Below are 7,821 nucleotides of genomic sequence, written 5' to 3'. Positions count from 1 at the left end.
AGAACCATTCTGGGATCATCATCACTTTTTCCTAAGGAACAGGTTGAGGCAGCAGTCGACAGACCCAGAGCAAACAACAATGTTCTTCTTGTCCACCAAGCTGTGAATAAGTTGTCTGGCCCTTCACGCACCAATGTAGCCAGACCTAAGAGATCCCAAACTATGACCAGGCCTTGTACAGGTCGCCGCCCCTTCAAGCGGGCAAGGGAGAGATGTATGTAAGCCATCATTTGCTGGAACTGGCTAGATACAGGTGAGTGAGCAACCATTCTAATATTTCTATTATGGTTGTCCTAATATGTATGTACAATCGGCAAGAAAACTGAGGATACAGTTTTCATTAGCTTTCATTCATCAAATTTCCCATCTGTTTTTTACAGAAAAAACAATTTTGCCATATTTACTCTAGACTATGAAAATACAATGCAAATTATATAAGTTGAAACTGCAAAACAAAAACGCTTAGACAAATCAAAACATGACATATGTCTGAAATAATTGGAATTTCTCAGATGAACTCGTGGTTGATAGCTGATTGTGTTACTCCATATCACTAAACAGGATTATTTTACATCACTATAAGTGGTAATGGACATTATTTTAATTTCTATAAATTTATCTTTGAATGCTTAAGCATTTAAAGTTAGCTTAGCGTCAATGACGGTCAATGTCGTAATGGCTAAGGTGGGTTTAACAAACCTAGCAAATCTGCAAGAGCGTTTTCTATCATGGGAGGAGGCACCAAACCTAGTAAATCTGCAAGAGCATTTTCTATGATGGGAGGAGGCGCCCGAGAACTTTGGCTGGAAAGCACAAGTCACTGGATACTGTGTTACATAACGGCTTTCCCACTTTAATGACTTTGACCAGACATGGATTGAATGTTAGTTGTTTACAAAGCTACTGTCATTAAAAGGAAACCTTTATCAATGTTAAAGTAGCCTGTCAACTCAAAGATTTTCTGGCTGCTCCCATTATAAGCAGTTTGGAGTTAGCCTACACAACTAGCACGGCTGCATTACTTTGCCGCAAAACTGAAAGATAATCCTAATACAAAAGCATTTTTTTGCACGATATAAAACATTCATTGCCTCTGCAATAGATATCGAGTTCTTTGTGGCAATAAATATTTTTACTGTATGCAGCGTTTTTTGTGAATGATTTGTTAATAATAGATTTTCAAAAGTACAGGCTATTATGAAGAAAGCAAGAGTGACCGTTGCACTTGGTTGAAACTTTCCACTTCTTTATATAGTTTGAATGTTACAGCAACTCTCGAATGAAATCAAGATTAGGGTATGAATTTCTTAGAGACTTGACTTGAATCAAACTAAGGTCCCTTCAAATTTTATCTGGTACTAGTAAAATGAAGCGTGATCTTGGCAACCATATCACTCTGTTTCCCAGGAATATGTGCACTGACTCACCGTTCTCTCTCTCTCTCTCTCTCTCTCCACTTCTTGAATATAATTTTAAAATATATTATTAGGTACTCAATCTCTCAAAGTAAATAAATGAATTAAGTAGCTATAAATAGGCCTATGCTTTTACTTAAGCAGATTTTCCTCTCTCCCCCCCCTTCTAAAACACACTTTAAAACATATTGTCACTCAGTGTCTCAAAGTAAATACAGGCAGTCCCCGGTTATCGGTGGGGTTTCCATTGTCGGCAGGGTGCTGATAAGCGAAACCCATCATTAACCGAAACTCTGCAATTTATGGCGCCAAGTTTCAGTTAATGGCACCATAACTCTATTATCACCACCTTATGGCAACGATAACTAAAACTTATCCCTTATGGCGCAATAAATCACAGATTTTCCATAAAACTGGATCGCCATTAACCAAGACCACTGATAACTGGGGACTGCCTGTATAATGACTCCAGTATCTCTATACTGGATAGGCCTATGCTTAGCTCTCTCTTTCATAATATTGCATTCATTCCTGTATTGTTCGTCACGATTTCTACTGGTTATTGCCCAACTTTTACCATTTTTTTCTCATTATTTAAGATCCCGTTTCCAGTTACGCATTAATTTTATATCAATTTAGTGTCATGACATCCCTTATGAGAAGAGTTTCACGGTAGGTTTTAAAGAAGGATGATCCATATTCTACTCTGAAGTGTTACCATAACCTACTTAAATGAATAATATAGTGGTTGTTACTGCATTCAGTTATAAATGATTATAGTACTTTTACAGAATCTTTATGGTATAAGTTACTGGAGATCTAGAAAGCAATAAACATAAGGACTTTGAAGCTCGCCCCTTTAATTGAGTTGCCAGGTGGGGTGTTATAAAGCAATAGGTGTCCGAAGATTTCAGAAAACTGTATCGTCGGTTTTCTTCTCCAATCGTACAATACAAATTCTAGTATAAGAAGCTAGTCCTACCCCATTCTTTTACAAGGGGAGAGAGGTATTGACAAAAGAACAAGGTTGTTAGCTACCTAATTCTGTTGTCTCTGACAATTACAGATGCTTTTCTGCTTCCTAGACACGTTAACTGGTGTTGTGTCAAAGTCTGGATGTTGAGTAACCTTTCATTCAACAGATCAGAGGTATACGACCCCTTCCTATGCTCTAACAATTGACCAGGAAATGGGCCCAGGGGAGTCAAACCTCCAGTCAGTTCTGAAGATTACTTTATCCTCCCATCAAAAGTCTCCCGTACACAAAGACTGGGGTTGTACCATATTTGAACCAATGACAAATTTTTAACCAATTTGTATTTATTCATGACTACAAACCTAAGCTCTTATGTAAAGCGCCACGTCACGAGATACGAGGGGATAGAGGTCAAGACTCTACCTACTCGCTCCCTATTGGCAATCACCCTGCCGTCACTAACCCCGTTCTATTTTTAACCGGAACCAGCTTGTGCTAAGAGATTTTCATGTTTACTTGTTTAGTGTTAGTTTCTTAGATGGCGTTCAGTTCTAAAATTTAGCTTTACTCATTATCCTCAGTAGATTTTGTCAGGGTTAATGAGTTTGTTAGCTGTTCACCTTTTTTGTAAACTTATTTCCATCTATCAGTCAGCTTCAGATGAAATCTTTCTGTCAGATATAAAACTGTACAGCAAAGGAGTGACTACTTTCTATGTTATATTGTGCCTACTGTTTGGATTTCTTCCTGCTAGGGGCAACCTATGCCAAGAGACTTCTAATGCAGTTGATCTTTTCTTCTAGTTGTCACTGCCATTATTCTGTCTGTGTTTTGTGCCTTCCTGGTGATTCTTCTGTAGTGTATGGTTTTATGGATGAAAATTCGTTATATCTTAACCATTTGAGATTCCAGTTGCATTAAATATCACTCACAGAAAATATTTACTTAATATTGTACCAAAAAACATTAGAAGTTCAACTTCAAAATGGCATTTAAAACCAGCACTATACCATAAAACATAAACTCACAGAGAGAAATAAAAGAAAACATTGCTGTGTCCATAATCAGTGTGTGTTTTAACAAAGACGACTGTGAGAACCCCAAAAGCAGAGTGACAAGCTTTATTGCCTGCTCCTTGCACATTAATGTCAGCACCTTCTGCTTCCTGTTTCCACCTGCAACCTTCCCAAGCAACTACACAGCTTTTATATTTTATTGTTCTTCAATTAATTCTCATTTGCTCTAGTGCCAGCCTTGTTCCTGTGGGAGGCAACAATTCTGCCTCGCCACTTGGTCATAGCAATTTGGATCCTGCTCATCGCCATCTTAAATCTTCTTTGCTCTAAGTCTTTTGTTACTTGTCTTCAGCTGCATGTGTGCACCATTCCTCATATTTCAACTTCCTCAATAGTGGTTTTCCATTGAAGTTTGAGGTCGTATGCCATGTGTACACTTAAGACTTATACTGACCTGTCGGACGTGCAACCAAGCACTACCTCCAGCCAGCATTTACACCAACAAATGCCAAGATAGTGGTCATTATCAACAGGAAGCACCTGTACCAATAACCTCCAGCTACAGCCAGGACCAGCACTGGACTTGAAAAGCAGTTACAGCAAGAACATCAGTAACAGACACAGTAGTAGTGCCAACAGCAGATGTAAGGAAAGCTTCAGCAGCAAGTACTACATCATAATGGAGCATCTGCAACAATAGCCAGCTATATGACAAAAGCAATAAAGAGGTATTCTTTTCTCTTAACCTGACAAAGTCAGTTGTGGCAAGAGCAGCAGCAGCAACAGGTACTAGAGTAGCCTCTGCAGCGGTGTACGAATGCCTGCAAAAGTTTCAACTAGAGCATAGCATAAATTTCTGCACATATCTTAATAATGGACCTTTCCTAGTTATACTACTGGCACCTCTTCTGCTTCCAATTTGACATCTTCCGTTAATGGTCAGCTCCTGGTCTCACTCCAGTTATGTTTCGTACATCTGGCTTATCTGTTTCTGATATAGAATCCAGCTTCAGCTTCAGGAGGAATTGAGATCATTTTGATCATCAGCAACAAGTAACCAAGTTTCCCAAAAGAGAGGTATTGTACTAAGAAGAGGACCTAGTTTAACATTCACTCTGGTGCCAAGAAATCTTAAAACATCTGCATTTAACTATACTTTCATGATCATCTCTCCAATCATGATCTTCCAGTTAGGGTAGTGTGTTTACTTGTGCAATGCTTATGCATCCCGCACCTTGCTGTATCTCTACCACATACCTTCCATATTTACAGAGTATGGCTATGCACCAGTATTTAAAGCACTTCCTGCTTGTCAGTGATTCTGCCAATCCTCAGCAGCCACTTTGTTTACTCACATGCCCAACTTTCTAAATATCAAGATTGGGTTCATAACTGATGACTAATATTTTTTTAATCCCCATGAGCAATAGACACCACTCAAATATTAGCTCCCACTATGGCACTAGTAGTTCTTCTCTGCTCCACATCATTCTTGTGGTAAAAAGATTTTTTTCATCTTTTTTTTAGGATTTGGCTCTGACTTAGTGTTATGACTGTGGAGTATGTTGAATAAAATATGCAAGAAGAATTAAGACTAATGAGAGATATCTCTAGAACAACTATCATTATGTACTGGTTTTAAATTTTATCTGGAGATAATGATATAAAACAACAACAAAAATGCAAGCATGGTCTATCATAGGAACAGCTTTTACTATGACACCACAGCAAATTAGGACAACCATACTAAAAAACTGAAGGCATTAATATCCAAGAAATAGATCACACCACAGAAGGCTCAATTTCAAAATAATTATGGGGCCACAAAACTACTCAATTAGCCATGAAGAATAGTAGTGTAGAAATTAATAATAATAATCAATTATCATTTCTTGGCAGACAGTTACTGTTGCAGCAGGATCTTCCTGAAGCTTCTTGTGCCTGGTTCTCGCTCGGTGGTAGGGTCATGCAGCCAGAAGAATGTATATTTTGGTAGAAGACCCTCTGTTAGACAAATTCTGTTAAAATGGCAGAATTAAGCAAATTAATTTTATATACTATTTTATTATCTGCTTCTCTGGCTCAGTGATGATTCTTAGTAACTGGTCACTATTCATATTGGGAAATTATACAAAATGCTGGAAGGGATATTTTATTCAAAAAACAGGATTTTGGTGTTACTTATTTGGTATACCTAGTATGTTCATTATATACTGGCAACAGGAATCTCAGGTTCAGGTCAATCAGGGGTCCTCATCAGTGCTGGTATTATTTCACGGGTGTAGGTCAAATCTGTGCTGGGGTTGTCTCGGGTATAGAGCCAGGTCATCTTGACGAGTCAGAAGTGGGACTGAAGAAAGTGGGTCTGTGTCATGATAGTACATACCAGCACCAACACCAGCTGTATACCCGAGATGACCCCAGCCTGGATTTGACCTATGCCCACGAAATAACACCAGCACTGATGACAACCCCTGCTTAACCTGGACCTGAGATCTCTGTTTCCAGTATATGTACTGTTAATACCAGTTTAGCATTAATACCAGTATGTACCAGATAAGTAACACCAAAATCCTGTTTTTGAATAAAACATCCCCTCCAGCATTTTTAAGAATTTCCCAATATGAATATTGGCCAATTACTAAGAAGCATCGTTGAGGCAGAGAAGCGGATAATAAGAAAAATAGAGAAAATAGTGTATAAAATCAATTTGCTTAATTCTGCCATTATATTTAATAGAATTTACCTAAAAGAGGATCTTCTACCAAAATATACATTCTTCCGGCTGCATGACCCTGCCGCCCAGCGGAACCAGGCATGAGAAGCTTCAGGAAGATCCTGCTGCAACGGCAACTGTCTGCCGAGGAACAGTAATTTTTATTACCTATATAATACAATAAGAATAATAATACCTGCATTAAAAAGTACGTACGTATCTTGAAGGAGCATTACTCAAATGAGTGAAATCATGCATATGTAAGGATGCTGGGAGGATAAAACCAGCAATTACATGTGGCACCATATTCTATAATACACAAAGCTCAAGTGCACACGGCATAACCACCATGCTATCTGCATTTCCTCACCATAAGTATAAATACTACATTAAAGTTACTTCCCCAAGAATGATAGCAAAAGGGAAGGAAGTTGCTCCAGATATTAGGAAAAATACCCATGCTTCTTCTTTAGAAGGGACAGACTCATAGTGACCATAGAAGAAAATTCGAGACCTTTATTCTTCTATTAATAATTCTTTCTCAGCTGACAATGCACCATTACAGCAGTATAGTATAAGTACAAAACAATGTTTGTACACTGATAAGACACATTTGACTATGTTTTAAGGTAGAGAAAAGAATATAAATACATCACTTTATAAGTTAAAAGTGCAAAATTCATCTTGAAGACTTTTGGCATTCCTTTGCACCAGTATCTTTGAAATTTAAAATTTCATGGAAGTTTTCAACATCTGTACTTGCAAACACAGAAATCATTTACCCAACTATACTGTCACTATTTCTGAGCATATTACAGTTTGCTAAAACTTGTAAACAAATGTTTATGAAAAATGGGTAGATGAATAGTATTAGCATATTATAGTCTAGTCAATCTCCGGCATTAAATGCCTTAAAGTACACTCAACTAGGCCCAATATCCTTCATTTTTAATGTATTCTTGCATCGCCAACAAATCTCTCTCTATCATTAGTTCATTGCAATTCTAGTGCACATTGCAAAAGCATTGAAGGGATGTGGCACAGGAACTCTCTAAGCATTATGGGGCATCTAAATACATGGGAAATGGGGGGAACATCATGGATGATTATTGATAAGGATATTGATGACAACAATGACTCATGTGATATCAGTGTGTTTCGAAAAACTAGGTTTGTGTTTCTTACACCACAAAAGCCACAGGGAATGAGGAAGTACCATGGACTAATGCCACCTACAACAAAAATTATTGTGGAACACATCAATGCTAGTGTCTCTAGAAGCTAGTTCTATAAATTCTACACAATTGAAGCTGTTAATGTACATTATTATATACAAGTACGTACAAGGAAATCAGTAAAAATATTTCGGTAAAATTTCATTACAAACATTTGAAAGTAACTTGAACCACAAAATGATTTTTAACATTGACATCAAACCAGTAAATAAAATATGTTGTAATAAATATTATATTACCATAAGACTGCTGACAATTACATCCTCCACACTTCATGAACAAAGATCTATGCCACTTCATGAACAAAGATCAAAGCAAAAAACATTATGTATTCTTGAAAATCTCTTCTTTGCAAGAAATTGATGCAATCTTGGACTAACTATGAAATTTCTCAATTGTGTTCTAATCAAGGTGAGAAAACCTTTCTAAAATTAGCTGACAGTCAAATACTGTTTCCCTTTCA

Source organism: Macrobrachium nipponense, chromosome 32, assembly GCF_015104395.2.
Source record: "Macrobrachium nipponense isolate FS-2020 chromosome 32, ASM1510439v2, whole genome shotgun sequence".
Lineage (NCBI taxonomy): Eukaryota > Metazoa > Arthropoda > Malacostraca > Decapoda > Palaemonidae > Macrobrachium > Macrobrachium nipponense.
The sequence above is the reverse complement of the archived record's forward strand: the minus strand, read 5'-3'. Positions refer to the sequence as shown.